At 34.1% G+C, this 18,224-nt stretch overlaps 1 protein-coding gene across 1 annotated transcript in view; it reads right to left on the bottom strand.

Moving 5' to 3' along the window:
* Window positions 1–17,532, bottom strand: part of LOC145263670 (cytochrome c-like) — a 30,704-nt gene extending 13,172 nt beyond the window's left edge. The window contains exon 1 of the mRNA XM_080120545.1: window positions 17,394–17,532. The gene's annotated coding sequence lies outside the window, so the exon portion shown is untranslated. The remainder of the gene's footprint in view (window positions 1–17,393) is intronic.
* Window positions 17,533–18,224: the final 692 nt, after the last annotated feature.

The raw sequence follows: 18,224 nt of genomic DNA on the forward strand, positions 1-18,224 counted from the left end.
ACTCGAGATTTGGCATAAGGGGTTTTAAGATTTGGGAAAATCTAACCGGTTTTCAGCCAGAAATTTGGCTGTCAAGTGGTCAAAGTTCAACGATTTGACCTTTAAAAACTCAAACTCCTCCGCCAATTTTTGGTCTAAACATTTGAAATTTTACATAAAGTGTATTCAAACCATAGGACAAGCTTTTTAATCGGATTTTGACCGAAAATAAAACCGATTAATCTTTATTTTCCCAAATTTCAAAATCCCTTATGCCAAATCTTGAGTGTGTAAACTGAAAATTGACATTAGTTTGGAAGGGAAATGCACGCACACACACACACACACACACACACACACACACACACACACACACACACACACACACACACACACACACTTTTATAGATTAAATTATCGTTGTCACATCAAAAAATTAAATAAAAACAAGAGAAAGGAGCGGTAACATTTGTTGCTTCGTGTGTTTTTTCGTTTTTTTTTTTTGTTGTTTTTTATTTTTTCGCGGCGGATATTCATATTTTTAATTTATTCATTTTAAGTATATAGCAACTTGTTCAACCTTGAGAAAAGGATGCCTGCGTTCTTGCGCAAAACAGTGTTACGACTACGTGACCGGTTCAATGTCATTTACATCTCTATCATTGCTGCATGACCTTTTTAGACAGAGAAGGAGAGTGGGTGGTAGTTTCAGTCTTAGAAACAAACTAGATACAATTTGCCGAGTAGATTATAGTAAGTCGGGCGATAACCTTAGATAGGTTCTGTTTAGGCCACCTCCTCCGCTAAGAGTACCCCTTATTTGGGTGAGCTGGATTCCTCACTTTAAACTGGTCTCATTGCTGCTGCGATAGGTTGGTTGGTTGTTTTTGTTTTACGGCATATCAACCCTTTTCAGGTTATCTAATGCCGAATTCAGTGATTTTGAAGAAAAGTTTTTTAATAGAATATATTTGTTTTTTTTTTTTTTTGGTTTTTTTCAAGTCAGTTTCTATTTAACCCATAGTTGGAACCCTAACAGGTACTACCACTCCGGGTCAGGGTGGACCTGGGAGCAATGGCAATTATAGGGTAGCTCCACACTCCCCCAAACCCTCAAGCTGGGGCCCTCACCATCGGATATAGTTTAAGGTCATATCCAGAAGTTCCAGGACCTGCTGAGTGCTGCGTCTGCTGCGATAGGAAATGCATAACAGAACAAACCTGACATTCGTTCCCGAATTAAAGTGTAGTATCTTTCCAGCGTTTACTCTTTAAGAGAAGGCTGTCGGTTTATGGAGCTCACAGGGGAAATACCAACATAGTCCTGGGGTGAGGGTAGGTGTGGGGGGGGGGGGTTCTTACATAGACCTGTCTTTTTTTTGGTAGATGAAAGCTGGATTAATTTTCAAATTGTTGAAGAATTCAATCATGCCCCTCCCCCATTTTTGTGTTTCACTTTTACGCCATATCAATCGTTTCCAGATTATGTAAGACTGCACTCAATCATTTCAATGAAAAAAAAAAAAAAAAATGCTTCAAGTTCCTAATATCTTCAAATATTTATCACTTTGCTGACGATTGTGCATTATAAGTAACAAGGGGGGGGGATTCAATAACTTCTACCAAACGCAAGAAAATTTGATCTTCTATCGGCCCACATAGTTTTAAATTTTGTTACTTTTTCTGAAATGATTCTCCACATAAAAATAAGCAATCGATTATTTCAGATTTAAAAGATACACAAAACTAAAAACACCTCCAACTTAGGCTTAGTGGTATTGTGAAACTTTTTTAAGCCTGAAATAAGATTCAATTCAACGTAATTTCTTTCAACGGAAATAATCAAGGAGTGACAATAGGTGTGTCAGAAATTTCGTGAAAATAGTGAATAATTCCACCCCAACTTTCCAAGCTTATATAACTCATCGAAAAATGTAATTCAAGCCCTAATTTTTTTTCAATTAAAAAGGAGCAAGGACCAAGGTTTCATTAAAAAAAAAAGAAAAAAAAGAAAAAACAATGGTTAAAAACAAAAAAAGGTTTTAAACTTCGAACTTTACAGGTAAATTTCTAAAAAACACTACTTTTTTTTGTTTTAAATTTGAATATATTATTTATTAACATTTTCTCTTCAATTTGTGATATATAAAACTTTGATGAGTAAATTAATTATTTACTTTTTAATAGACACTTGAAAATGGGGGGGGGGTCGTGAATTAAAAAAAAACGTTTGTTTAAAATATTATATTTGGTTTATTGGAAAGAGCATAAAATTTCACATTGACCCTGAAAATACTGTAAAAATAGAATCAATAGAAAAATTTTGATAGATTTTTAAAGTTTAAAAATTGAAAAATACTTAACTCGTAAAAAATAATATTTCCATTACTTTTTATACAACTTTAATAGTTTATTTTGGAAGTACAATCCATAAAGAAAATAAACAACCCACTTTTAAAAGAGAAATTACGAGTTTTTTTTTATATTTTATTCGCAGTTTCGTGTTAGGGGTGTCAAAAATTCCTACAAAAATTCTGATACACCTAACTCATCAATGAATGCAATTTTGTGTTATATCTCGAATTAAGTTGGTTATTGAGTCATAACATGGTGGTGGTATATAACATGGAGGTGGTGGTGGTATATAACACGTTAAATAACTGCTGAGTTGCTGTTTTATGATGCAATCATTGTTCTTTATTTTTCAGGTTTTATTTTTTAAATAGTCGCAGATTTGGGTGCATGGAACCGTAGCGCAATAGATTCAGATCTAAATGACATTTCTGGGAGTTGAAGGTTCAATCCTTACTACGAACGATAATAAGAATAAGAACATCATTTCTACTTGGTCATGGAAAACAATCTATCTCTGGTGAATAAATAAAGGGTTCAGTTCAAAAAGTACTGCCTTAAAGTCTGAGGTTGTGCAAGTCGAAACATTTTGAAAATAACAATCAGGGCAAAAATAATAGTCAAAATAATTTAGAATCTAACGCATCAGACATCTTAAATAAAAAAAAATAAAAAATAAATATGATAAAATTCTTGGCAAATATTCATCGCTCTCTCATCATTCAATAACTTTACATAAATTTTGTGAATATCTTCAATAGCTCATATAAAAAAATAAATTAAAATTTTTAAAATAATATCTAGTGAAAAATCCAGCCACTCTTCCTTGGCATGGTTATTTCGTACCAACAAAATCTTGAACATGCTGGTGTGGCCTTGTTCTCAGTTTTAGAAGGTCCATTCTCCCAAACTTTGCCATTTTACTTTTGGTACTTCTAACGGGACTGCCCAAGCATTTTTGTGAACCTTTGGATAGTTTTTTTTTTTTTGTTTAATTCCACTTTCCCGATCTCGTGTCTAATCTTCCCGTCATACGACAGAGATAAAGTCCAGTATAGCAACAAATCATGAGAACATATAGCAGAAAGAACTATTATAACTATGCAATTTGTACAAGTACATAATTAGAAACCTGACAGTGATGTCAGAGAAGAGGAAGAGAGTAGCAACCCTAACAGAAGTGTGTACTTAATGATGCTGACTTAAGAGTTGAGAGGGAGAAGACAACGAAATATCGTGTATGACAAAAAGAAACTGGAATCTTAGGAAGATCGCCATCATTCTGGTAATCATAAGATGTTAGGATAAAAAAGAAATTTAAAAAACTACTAGCCAAATATACCTGATGAACCAAGTGCAAGATAGATATAATCTATTACATTTAAAGAAGGTGAATGCTTGGCATCTAATATCTGATAGGATGCTTCATCCCCAGTAAAAACAAAATCCATTGTGTACACAGTTTTTTGTTTTTTTTTTGCAGCATTATCGTTGTTACAAACAACTAGTTGCTAGGAGGCATGTGAAGCTCCCTCCAGGTGCAGTGGTGCACGACGATGGGTCCTCAACTAGAGTAGGCAATCAATTGATTTGATTGAAAAAAAAAAATGGGTGATTTGAAATTTCGATGACAATAAAAATATGGCAGTGTGAAACTTTTGTTGATCATTCAATTCTGGGCAACGTCGGTTCTCCCTGCTAGTATATACATGTTAGTGAAAGGACGATTCCAAAATTTTTCCTGATACAATTACAGATTCTTTTTTAAATTTCTGATTCTTTAAAAAAAAATATCTAAATATATAAAGATTTAATGTTTAAAAAATTGTTTTTTGAATGGTTACCCCCCCCCTTAATATCCGCATATATTTTGCAAACATGAAAAATACACTCAAAGGTTTTCCTTGTAACTGATTGAAATTTGTGAGACAAAGTTTGTTTTTTCTGTAAGAAAAAAAAAAAAGGCAATTTACGTTTGTGTGTTGTTAATGCTATTTGAACTTTTCATAAGAGTTGAGAGTTTGTATGCAAAATAAAACTGTAGGAACAGAATAGTTAAAGCCTGTCAAGAATGAGTTTCTACATATTTAGAAAACCATTCTTAACATTGGGAAGGGTCTATTAACTATTCTCTACTTTCCCTCTATGAAGAAATGTCGATGGTTAGTGTTACTATATAAAGAAAAACAAGATACAACTAATAACACTATTAATACAGAATTTCTAACAGAACCCTTTATTTAATTCATGGGACTAGCATGTTCTATTTGGTTCAAGTAATTCATAATTAGTGATTTCTAGTTCGGCTACTGGGAATTATCTGGTGAGGTTAAGAGTCAGATAACTTAGGGATGGGTGGCCCAAAGGATGCAGCCAACAGATGAGGGATTACATCAGAAATTTCTGTTTTACTTTTCAGGTTATTTAATGCAAACTTAATTTATGTTTGACGTTCATAATATTTTTAAACATTCAACAGATCAATTTCCTTTTTATGTATATATTTTGTGAGTAAACAGTTTGTAATTGATTAATTTTTTTATTTTTTAAATCCCTAAGGAAGTTTGATCTATTGAGTTTTAAAATATAAACCAAAAAGGGCATTATGATGTCATTAATTTCTTCATATATATTTTTATTGCATGGGAGCAAATTCAACACATTTTAACAAAGTACCTCACAGTGTATGGAATATGACAGATCGCACATCATGATTAATCCATCGCACAAGCAGGAATGATTGTGCGACCAATAATGAGTCGAGAAAAGATTACCCCCCCAACCCCTCTCCTTTACTACAACTCAGTAAATTCTCGTAAATCAGGTTGCATTGTCAACAATTTATTGCATTTATTACGGTTGCAACTGCCATTGCTTGCAAATATATGAATGTGGATCTTGGCATATATAGAACTTTAAATTTGTTGTCAAGGGTCTTGTTTTTATGCGCTGGGTCAGCCTTATTTCCTTGGATTCCTATATAACTTGGCATCCAACAACGATGTCATTCTACAAAATAGTTCCATGATCATCAATCTGTTTACATCATAGAGTGGAAGAGAAGCTTTAAGACTAGTTACTCGAAACGCAAAGCTGGGCCGATCCATCAAAAATGAAAAATTGCATTAAAACAAAACTAAAACGTAAGTGAACAAATCGAGAACATAAAAAACATTGGAGCATGGTGTTCAGGTAAGAATAGAAGATTATATGTAAATTCAATATTTAGAGTAAGTGTTGTCATTTAATCGTATCATATAAACAAGTGTTTAATCATGAAATGGTCAAAGTTCAAGCAATTTAAGATGGAGAAGAGGAAGGGGGTGTTTCATTTCTAATGTTTATCAACAAAGGAAGCAAAATTGTTTTTCTAAAATAATAATAGGAACAAAAACAAATTCTCATTTCTATTTGTTTAATTTTTCTCGTTGAAATTTTATAAAAGAATCTCAGCAATTGTGAGAGATGACAATAAAGTACAATTTTAGGTGAGTCACCATCAAAACCCTTAGTTTTATGAGCAATATCGCTTTTACATTTCATCAAACACACTTTATAATCAAACATCATGGGCATTGTAATGGGATGCAATAACCAAAGCTGTAGAATCAGCAATCGAAACAGTCCAATAATTGCTTAAGAAATCTTCTCTTAGTAATTATATAATAAAGTAAAGCAATTGTTCCACAAAAAGGAAAGTTATTTCCAATGCATTTCATAAATTTTTATATCTAATACTGGTTAATATTTGGATTCAGTGGCTCAATCAATTAGCATGTTGTGCTTGCTTAAACATTTCAAACTATATCACGCAGATCGTTTTGTTTTACTTTTTTTATAATTCATATGCTTTACAGAAATTAGAATTCCAGGCAGCCTTGCTAGTTTTTGGCAACCTTAGAATCAAAGAAGTACTAACAAATTAATAACAGATTAGAATAACATACTGAACATTAGTAGTGACAGAATCTTAGTTTTAGCCATATGAAAAGTAACCCGCATGTTCTGGTTACCATAAATGGTTATGTCATCTGCAGAAATGTCAACAAATGATCTTTGAATGTGATTTGGAAGATCAGGAGGAGGGTTGGGCTAGAATAAATCCTTGAGACATGCCAGTGTCAATACTATGTGCATCAAACTACTGACCTTTATTATAAACTTATCAGAAAGAAAGGATTTGGTGGTTGAGAGAATATTTTCAGATATTCTACAGCTAGTAAGCTTGTGAAATAGATTTTTATGCAAAACCCTACCAAAGGTCTTTGATAAGTGAATAGCTACTTACGATACATAAGAGATTGATGGATCCGCAGAAAACAGATGTTGAGTATTTTCAGACTGAATGATGAAATAGCTTGTAAGATAGCGAGTTCGTTCCAGTATTATGATGGGAATGTTGTCAGGGCCAGTTGATTTGCTGGCATCAAGGTTCTTGATAAGTGTGACAATATTTCAGACAGATTTATGTGTCGCTCGGTGTATTTTCAGCTCAGGAAGTAGGCAGCCTTGAGTAAAGAGTCAAACTGGATGCAAGTTTTTTTTTTTTTTGTAAAAATCTTTATCTGATGCCGAGGAAATCATCATCACTAATTCATGAATGATGATTCAGATAGAGATCACACATCTCTTCAGCATTCCGTTTGTTATTCACAAAAACTCATGGGAATTAAACCTCTAGATTTAACGGATTGGACATATGACTCTCACATTTTCTATAAATAGCTGCAAACAGTCCTAAAGGCAGTTTTGGTTTAAAAACATTTCATTGAAAGCAATTAACATAAAAATTAGAAAGCAATTGACATGGTGCTGTTAGAATTTCTTGGAGAGTATGAAGATCTCTGTACAATTAACCAATCTGTTACATTGGATGTGATATAGAACATATTCTTTTCAATCTGTTACATTGGATGTGATACAGAACGTATTCTTTCCAATCTGTTACATTCGATGTGATACAGAACGTATTCTTTCCAATCTGTTACATTCGATGTGATACAGAACGTATTCTTTCCAATCTGTTACATTCGATGTGATACAGAACGTATTCTTTCCAATCTGTTACATTCGATGTGATACAGAACGTATTCTTTCCAATCTGTTACATTCGATGTGATACAGAACGTATTCTTTCCAATCTGTTACATTCGATGTGATACAGAACGTATTCTTTCCAATCTGTTACATTCGATGTGATACAGAACGTATTCTTTCCAATCTGTTACATTCGATGTGATACAGAACGTATTCTTTCCAATCTGTTACATTCGATGTGATACAGAACGTATTCTTTCCAATCTGTTACATTCGATGTGATACAGAACGTATTCTTTCCAATCTGTTACATTCGATGTGATACAGAACGTATTCTTTCCAATCTGTTACATTCGATGTGATACAGAACGTATTCTTTTCAAACATGCAATGCAAATAGGAATGTCTGACGTGCAAAGATAATTTCCATATTTTTGCTTATTTGTCTCATGCTAAAGTTAGACATTTTGTGACAGACTTCCAACTTTTCCCGTCTTGCCATTTCGCTTGTGCAACCCACCAAGATCACGTCATCATCAACTGATCCCCTCCATGTTTCACTTAAATAGCTGACCACATGGCTTTGGGCGATAGACATAAATGTGAGACATACTTTGGACGACTAATGGGGAGTCGTGTAACTGTCCCAGTTGAAATGTTGGTGCGGGACATTTTTTTTATGAAATCCTGTAGAGTAAGAATGGCAACTGTTTACATTCAATTAGCATTTGACATTTCACCGGCAACCATGTCTAGTAGCCATGCAAGTCGGACATGTGTTGCATGCTGCAACTGTCACACACAATAGAATCTCTGCCTTTTGTAATTGAAAATGATCAGTTAAAGGTGTTTTTATTCATTAAAAAAAAATTTCTATTATCACTAATGACAGTTGGAAATTTCTGAGAGAGATTAAGATATGCATAGAATTGACACGCGCTTTGCCATTTGATGACTCATCAGTATAGCTGAACATTAGCCACTATCAACTACATTAAAGAAACTGCTACTGGAAGTAGAAAGAAATCATTTTTAAACGAATTTTAGGTATACGAAGATGTGTGTGCTTATGCTCATGAAAATCACATTTTCGGATAAAAACTGATACTTAAGTAAAAAAAGTATCACCAAAACTTATTGAGATTTTAACATCAATGTTTATTGTATTTTTCATGATTTATCGTTGGTCCAGGTGCAGTTAAAACAGAATTGTATTATTAAACAACACAAAAAACATCTCCCATGTTAAGTATAACTTTCTAAATAACGTTATTTAAAAACCATTAACATTTGAAATGACAGACTGATTTATCTCCCCTGTTTTACATAACTTTTCAAAATTACTTGAGTTCTGACCAATGAATTCAGAAAAAATATGAAAAAATTGATTTTTTTCTAATTTTTTATGAAGATACTTATGTTTACTGGATACATAGACATATCCTGATACATAGACATATCCTGATACATAGACATATCCTGATACATAGACATATCCTGATACATAGACATATCCTGATACATAGACATATCCTGATACATAGACATATCCTGATACATAGACATATCATGATACATAGACATATCCTGATACATAGACATATCAAAATTTGTCTTTGTGACATAAGCAATTCAGACTATAAACAATCAAACACACAACCTGTGGCTTAGGTTTAAATTTTTTTTTTATAAGTCTAAAATATTTGTTTTGTTCATTTTTAGTGAACCCTGTTAATCTTTGCCATCTCCAGTGAAATTCTAGATTCACGCCAGTACTGAAATTTTCTTGGATAGGGTCCTCTGCAGAACAATGGACAGATTGTAAGATTTTTTCTTTTTAAATGTATTTCTTAGTGATTTTCTTCAAAATACAATGGATTTGTGTCAAAGGTTAGAAAGAATTATTAGGCCCAGGTAAATCCAGAGTTTAGGCCAGTTGAGCAACAGCATCCAAAGTAAATTTTACCCGACGGTGATTCCCAGGCATAACGCGTAAGTTTTGTTTTAACATTTAAATTCCCATACCTTTGCAAAAACGAAATCGCTAATATGTTTATTAGGTCCGGGCAAAAATGGACGAATAAAGATAGAGGGACTTAGTTTTGAAAGCCGATTTATCATAATTTTTTTGTAGGTTTCTACTACTTTTTGATTGAATTTGAAAGATTAAAAACTACAAAAAGAAAAAAAAAAAAAAAAAGTAATGAAAAATGTTTTCACGGTAAGCTAATCAATTCAGCTAAATTTTGAAGTTAAATAAATTCATTGTAAAAATCCTTTAAAAAGATAAATATTAGTTTTCTGGGTCTATTTCAAAGATAATTAGTAAAGCCCTCAGATATTGAATTAAATAAATAAATAAAACATTTTGTTTGTACAAAAAATAGCTTAATTAGATCCTAAAACGAGGGATTCTACCTTTCGCAAAATCGTAACAAATGGGAGTTTCGTAAACAGAAGCCCAAAATTTCAGCCAGTCGAAAGAGGGAGATGTTAATCCCCCCCCCACATAAGTGCATTCATACATTCTTATCCTGAACGTTTGTATACTTTTTAACAATTTTTTAATTATTTTATGTTCCTGTTTTTAAACTGAATCTTTTTTTAATTATCGTTCAAGATTATATAAAAATTATGTTACGCCGAAAGTTTCATATTTATGCAAGGAAGGAAAATATTAAAATCTTACATATAAAAATGAACGTAAACTTTTTAAAACTAACATTTCTTCATATCTTGGAAACTACTCGTTTGCCCTAATTTTAAACGTTATTTTCGTTTTCAGTGACCCAGAAAACCTTTAAGAGTGGTAATTTTAAAGGAATTTTCGAGGATGGAGTAATTCTTCATATTTACCTTTTTTTAATTGAATTGTTAGGTGAAAGTACAGAATAGTTACAATACACCCTCCCTTCCCCATGTTAAATAATAGGTTTCTAAATAATAGCGTTAAAAAATAGCTCGGGTCGTTAAGTGCAGAGGACTGCAGGAGGAGTACCTATAAAAGGTAACGCCGGATCGGAAAAAGAGCTCAAAATGAAAATAAAATAAATTCTCAGCTCAAAATAAGAAATGGAAGAAAAAAAAAGTTAAATGGGAGAAAAAAGGAGCTCAAAATGAAAGAAAAATAAAACAAATTATTTTTACAATTGTAGCCATCCGTATTATAAGATTTGTGTGACGTCACTTCCAAGGTAAATAAAGAAGTGCGGAGCGTCAGGATAACCGTTTTTCGATCTGAATAAACATGTTACATTAAAAACACTAGAAAATTATCCAGTTAGGTAGAAAAGTAACTTATCTTGCCTTGGATAACGTTTATTTATTTTTTTTTTTTTGACAACTTTTTTGAATCTATGTGTACAGTAATACAAACCCAAAATATATATACATTTTGAGCACCGGCATTCATTTTGCACGTACCTAGTGTTATAAATATTTGATCTGCATGACATGACATGAAATTCTTCGACGAAGCAAACTGTTTTCTAGGTTGGCAGTATTTTTGCGCGAACAGTTGGCAGAGTTGGTGGAAATTTTCTGTTTCTATGTCTATCCTTGTAGCCATGTCACTAGTAAGGGTGCTGGAGGTAAACGTTTTGTCTGGGCTGACGTTATCCGCCTGATAGTGAGGGACCCGAACCTTGGATTAACCACTAAGGAGGCTGTCCTATCAGCAGGTGCAAAGTACTGGGGCTGCTGTATTGCCATTTGGTGAATGGAATCTGGACCATGCAGTAGCTTCTGGTGGGGCCTCTCGATGCCATACTAGTGGGTAATTGTTACGGCTTTACCTTATCATGTGGTACAAAAAAAAAAAAAATTCTTCGTTTCTTTTTCTCTCTTAGTTTCCCCTCTCTGTCCTGCTCTAAGTAAATCTGTCGACCTAGTCCACAAATTCCAAAATTTCATCATGACAAATTTCAAGAAAAAATACACGATTAAACCCGGTTCTCCAACTTCCAACGTAGACCCCTACTACCATGTCTCCTTCTCCAACATCAGGGGTCTACGTTCTAACCTTCCAGAGGTTGAAACCCAATTACAGGAGACTAAACCAGACCTTTTATTTTTAAGTGAAACTGGCATTGGACAGGCTATTTCCCTTGATGAGTTTGCAATTACAGGATACTCTAACTTAACTTCTAAATCTGACCCCCAAGATCGCCATGGGCATGGAATATGTGCCTATATTAAAGATAGCTTTCCATGTGGGAGGGACATCTCCAGGGAAGATCCTAACTTACCCTATATGTGCTTCCGGGTTGCTTTAGCTCACACTACTGCATTTATATTTACTCTCTATCACCCCCACAACAGCGGAGTTACTATCTTTCAAAGCATATCTGAGAAAATTGACCAAGTCCTTTCTACTTATCCTTCAGCTAACATTCACGTATGTGGAGACTTCAATGTTCACAACGTCGAATGGTTGACCCACTCAAACAAGACCGATGATGAGGGGAGGTTCTGTCATGATTTCTCCATTGCCTATGACCTCACTCAGATTGTTCAGGAACCTACCCGTGTGCCCGATAATGACGGCCAGTATGCGAGCCTACTAGACCTTTTTCTCACAACTTGCCCTGAATTATGTTCAGTTTCTGTTCTGTCGCCTCTTGGATCTTCCGACCACTCTGTTGTATCAATTAAGATAAAAATGAAATGTAATAAGTCCCCAGACGTACCTCTTCATCGTACAGTATATCGATACACTAAGGCTGACTGGGATAGCTTCCGTACATTTATATCTGATCTACCTCTGCATTCCATGTTTAAAAAGGATGTGTCCTCTATAGTATTAGACCTAACTGAATGGTTAATTGTAGGTATTGACCATTTCATACCCTCTAAAAAGTTTCAGCAAAAACCTAACAGCCAGCCATGGTTCTCTCCAGAATGTGCTGCTGCCATTGCGCACAGAAATCACTTTTTCCACTGCTTCAAACGTAATAGATGTATGGAAACTAAAGCCGTTTTCAGGACTGCCAGCAACCATTGTAAGAAAGTAATAAGGAACGCAAGAGAGTTGTATGCTCAATCTGTTAAGTCCAAAGTAGCTGAGCAGCGGCTTGGTTCCCACCAGTTTTGGCAAATAGCAAACAGAATCCTGAACAGAAGCGTGTGCTCCATCCCAACTATTATCAATGGATCTGAGGTAATCTCGTCAGCATCAGACAAAGCCAAACTCTTTGTCAAGAACTTTGCAGCTAATTCTACCCTTTGCGACCAAGACCGCCAGCCCCCAATATTTCCTCTTGTATCAGAAAACACGCTATGTGATATACGTATATCTGTACGTGATGTTGCCAAGCTAATCAAAAACCTTGATTCCAGTAAAGCAACTGGCCCTGATGGTATTCCAATTATAGTACTCAAAAAACTTCAACCTGAACTAGCGCCCATACTTACAAAACTGTTTAAACGTTGTCTTAAGGAGAATAGTTTCCCATCTCCCTGGAAAATCTCATCAGTATGCCCTGTATTTAAGAATTCAGGTGATCGCTCATCCCCCTCTCAGTACAGGCCAATAAGTCTCCTGTGCGTCATGAGTAAGTTGCTAGAATCTGTATTAAATACAGAAGTAATCAAACATCTCAACAAAAATAACCTTCTTAGTGACACTCAATATGGTTTCCGTTCTGCTAGATCTACAGCAGATGTCCTTACAGTTATATCGCATAGGATTAGCAAATCTCTCGACGGTGGCAATCTTTCTAGGGCAATTGCTCTTGACATATCTAAAGCCTTTGATAGGGTATGGCATAAAGGTTTACTTCATAAGATCGCTAGCTATGGTATAGCTGGAAAAGTCTTCTCAATTATTAAATCATTTCTTTCTGATAGGTTCATAAGAGTAGTAGTTGAGGGGCAAAAATCAGAAGCTCACAGTATTAATGCCGGTGTCCCTCAGGGATCCATCCTGGGCCCAACTCTTTTCCTGATCTACATTAATGATCTTCCAAATCATATCCTTACATCATTTGTAGACATTTATGCTGACGACACTACCATTTATGGTACCACATCTAAGACAGTAAACGAGCAAGTTCTCTCCAATTCTCTCTCCTCTGATCTTGAGCACGTAGTACAATGGGGAAAGGAGTGGCTGGTTACTTTTAATGCATCTAAAACCAAGCTTCTCTCTTTACATCATCAACGTTCTGATCCACATTTGTCATCAATTGAAATGAATGGATGTCGTCTTCAGGAGGCCTCAAGTTTTGACAAGCTTCTGGGCTTGACCATTACTCCTGATCTTAAATGGAACACGTATATCAAATCTGTTGCCAAGGCCGCTGGAAAAATGGTGGGATCTTTCTATCGATCCAGTAGATATCTCACTGCTGATGCTATTCTCTATCTATATAAGAGCCAGGTACGTCCAAGGATGGAATACTGTTGCCACATCTGGGCAGGAGCTGCTAGAAAGAACTTGTCCTGCCTTGATAGAGTTCAAAATAGACTTCGTAGCCTCGTAGGAGATGTCCTTTTCTCCTCCTTGCAACCTCTATCTCACAGAAGAGATGTTGCGAGTTTGTCTCTGATGTATCGTTATTTTCATGGAAAGTGTTCAACTGAGCTTCAATCTATGGTCCCCCCTCGCCAAACTTTCACAAGAAACACTCGTCTAGCTGTAAACACTATCAATAATTTCCCCCACTCTTTATCTGTGCCTAAACCTAAACGTAGATTCCATGAACAAAGCTTCTTTCTTAGAACTGCACGCCTGTGGAATTGTCTTCCCTTTTCCTGCTTTCCGGCTGACTACAATATGGTTGTGTTCAAGTCTAAAGTAAATAAGTTCTTGATGAGCCGTTCCATATAAGTTATTAAATTTACCAAATTTTCATTACTAATGATTACTATATTGACCAACTTCTACTGTACACTCTTTAACCCTTATCCTTGAGTGGCCTCTGGGCCTTGATAATGTGGTGATGCCTTTGTAAAAAAAAAGTGTCATATTTACAAGGGGTAAAACTATACAAACACCGTGACAGCGAATTAACCCTAAACCTAACCCTAAACCCTAACCCTAACCCTAACACTGTCACGGTGTTTGTATAATAATACCAAAATGCTTTCGTACGGTTCGTATTCAACATAACATTTAGAAACCCATTCTTAATACGAGGAGGGACAAGGGACCCTTGTCACAAGGGTGCTTTCTTAACTATGCTTTTATCTAACAAGTTAACAAGATGGGATTTGACTTGAAAATCCTATTAAAAAAAAAAAAGCGCGGTTTGTATTACATAATATTACATAATGATGCAAATGCTGGGGGGGGGGGCATTAGTTTAGCTGAACATAAAAACACGTTTGCTTCTGAAAGTGTATAAAGTTTCATGAAAGAGAATCGATGTGGCATTCAGGGCAATTCAAACAAGAAGTACACAATGAATGACCTTATTCAATCAAAACTAAAAATGGTCGATAAGAACAGTGTCTGGTTCAAAGATGAGGTCATAAAAATGGCAGCAGCAATTATATAATAATGTGTCTGGAGGAGGGGGATGGCCACTAGAAATTACATTGCTTAATATCCCGAATACTACTTGTTTGCGGCAAATTTAAATGCGATATTCGTTTTCATCATACCTGAAAAGTCGTCATTATAAATGGGATTGTTAAGGTGGAAAGTAAAATATGGTTAATATTAAAAAAATACAGGCAAAGCGAAAATATATTTAAAAAATTACAAATTGATAACGCAGTTTTATTTTTTATAAAATCATTTTAACCGAAAACGGGAATTTGTAGGCATTACGACAAATCAAGTTTTAATTATTATTGAGTTATCTCCATTTGCTATTTTTTTATCGTTTTAAAAATGGCGAACAAGTCGATTGCTATTCGCAACATATAAATATAACAATAAAATTTGATTTTCTTATTTAAAAATAAAACTTGATCAATTTTACATGATTGTTAAACGAACCTCATTTTTTTTCTAGCTGTGGGTGTTAACATTCACCCGCTACACCGAGAGATCTTTTAAAGCTTCTAACATCTTTTTTTCATCGACGATACTTTCTAGTAGGCATTCAAATGGCATTACACTAATTAAAACCCATTTCCCCAACAATCGAACGAACGTGTATAAGATTATAAGGATGTGCGGACCCGGACCGAAAGACTCAGCCGGAAACGAAAGATTTTCATCGGCGTCGTCACGTGGTCGAAAAATTCAATCTAAATTTATTATTCAAATCCATTTCTTCACAGAACTACAAAATTAAAATAAATCATTTTAATTAACATCTCTTTTCCCGATTAACGAAAATAACTTTTTTTAATGATGGGAGGGGGGGGGGATATTTAGAAGAGGGTCCTCAACTAAAAAATGTGGTAATCAAATTTTATTTAAGGTAGAACTCATTAAAAATTCGTGGTACTTCTCAGTTTACAGACCATGCGGAAATAATGTTATTTAGAGACCCCTTCTTAACATAGAGAGATGACTTTATTTTGTACTTTTATTTGACAATTTAACAGAATAGCGTAAAAATTATATTTACCTTAAATAATATCTAAAAAAAAATATATATTAAAACGGTCCGTAAACTGCAGAAGTACTTAAATTCTAAAAATCTAACTTTACGACAAATTGAAATAAAATCTAGAATTCCAAAATTACCTTAAATTAATACAAATTAAATCTTGAGAATGTTTTGGATGAGTCCAGATGAAAAAAAAATCAGCGGACCTGAACGAGCCATAAAATTATTATCGTCGATAACAGACTTAACTTTCATATTAGCAGGAATTTTTAAAAAGTTTATTTAATGATTTTGGTGCTTCTACACTTTATTGTCGAAATTGGAATTTGTTTTAACTGCAATCGTTCTCCAGTTTAATTTTTTATTTATTTCATGCTTCGGCCATAGTCTCCCCTGGATTTGGGGAGCAGGTGCGTGAAATAAAATGGCGTCTCCAAAAGTGTAGAAGCACCACGATTTTTAACGTGAAGAATCACTTTTAAATTATAACGTTCTATTAACTTTCTTTTACACCACAAAAATAGCTTAGAAAGGAGATTTTTTGCTGATTGACCGAAAAGTGGGGTATCAATTATCCGCAGAAAAAAAAAAAAAAAAAATCTTACCACTTAATTTTTTAAAAATGCGATTAAAATTGAAGTCATTCCTGCCAAATCTATTAAAATATTTGGTGCGTATACATTTGTTTTCGTGCTACTTTTTTTAAATAGTATTTTCAAGCTAAATTCAAGTTTCACGATATCTTTTTTTTTTAATTAAATTGTGGAATTACAGACTAGATATAAGAAAACTCTCCTCTCATGTTAAGAATGGCTTTCAAAATAACGTAAAATAAGTGCATAAGTACCAAATATTTTTAATTCATTAAAAAAAAAAAGAAAAGAAAAAGGTACTAGTGAGTGCACTTATTGATCCGTGCTGAAATAACATTTAAAAAGCCATTCTTAACATGGGGAGGGGACTTTTTTTTTTTTTTATACACGGTGCTAACCACTTATTAAGGACAAGAAGCCACTCAGGGATAAGTTTTGTACCTAGTCTGTACAATTGAATTAAAAAAAAACATATAAAACTTTAATTAAACTTGAAAATACGATTTAAAAAATAACGCGGATCAGTGCATTAGCAAAAAAAAAAAAAAAAAAAAAAAAAATCGTCCTTCGATCAATGTAGAAAAAGTATTGTTCAAAGATTGTCAAGATTTCTTTTTACTTCGAGTAAGATCAGCTAAAAAGATTAAATAAAATTAAATCCAAAGTTTTGTGGCAATCGATTATGAATCTAAATCAGTTGATTCAATTTTAATGAGATTGATAATTTCAAAAAGAAAAAAAAAGATTTAAAATCTAAAAATAAAATTACACGTTTTCAGCCAATGTGACCTTTGAGAAGGACATAAAACTATTTTCTTTCGACTTTTTTTCTCATGTGGTTAAATTTTGACCGAAGATTAAATGAAAACCTTTGTTTTCTTTCCTGAATAAAAACGTCAATATTCTTAAAAACTGGTAATCTTACCTGAAAAGTGACTTTTTTTTTAAAAGAAAAAGGGGTCTCCTCTCAACGAGCTTTGGCGAAAGAAGTTTTCTTCAGTATTTCTCTGAAAGAAGTGACGTCATTTACAAAAAAAAATGAGGAACTGACGTCAAGTATAGAAAAGAAACCAGGAAGTGACGTCAAAGCAAGGTGATTATGTTATGTGCCATGTGTGGGCGTTTGTTTCTTATCTTTCTGATTTTCTGTTTCATTTTACATTTCTTTAAAGATCAATAACGAAAAAAAATAATTTAGCGAATTAAAAGAATTAAAATAAAAACTGTTTACACACAAAATATAACTTTAGAAGTGCCATTTTCTTTGTAGACAGTTTTGATTCTAATTTAAAACGAACTGTTTTTTTTTTAATTCTAAACTCAACTTTTTTTTTTACAAGGTAGTCTCCACTTATCAAGGCCCGGAAGCCACTCAGGGATAAGGGTTATTGCAAGTACATTACGTTAGTGTTGGAGATTTGATAAAGTGTCTTACTTAAGGGGACGGTTCATCAGGAATTTGTTTATGTTGGACTTGAAGACATCCAGGTTGTAGTCAGGTGGGAAACAGGCAAATGAAAGAGAGTTCCACAGGCATGCAGTTCTAAGAAAGAAACTTTGTTCATGGAATCTACGTTTTGGTTTTGGCACAGATAAAGAGTGGGAAAAATTTTTGACAGTGGTTTCAGCTAGACGGGTGTTTATCGTGAAAGATTGGTTAGGGGGGGACCAGAGATTGGAGCTCAGATGATCAGATGAGCACTTGCCATGGAAGTAACGATAAAACAAAAACAGGCTCGCAACGTCTCTCCTGTGG

The sequence above is a fragment of the Euprymna scolopes genome, chromosome 39 (genome assembly GCF_053919585.1).
Source record: "Euprymna scolopes isolate OS-2025 chromosome 39, ASM5391958v1, whole genome shotgun sequence".
NCBI classification, from domain to species: Eukaryota; Metazoa; Mollusca; class Cephalopoda; order Sepiida; family Sepiolidae; genus Euprymna; species Euprymna scolopes.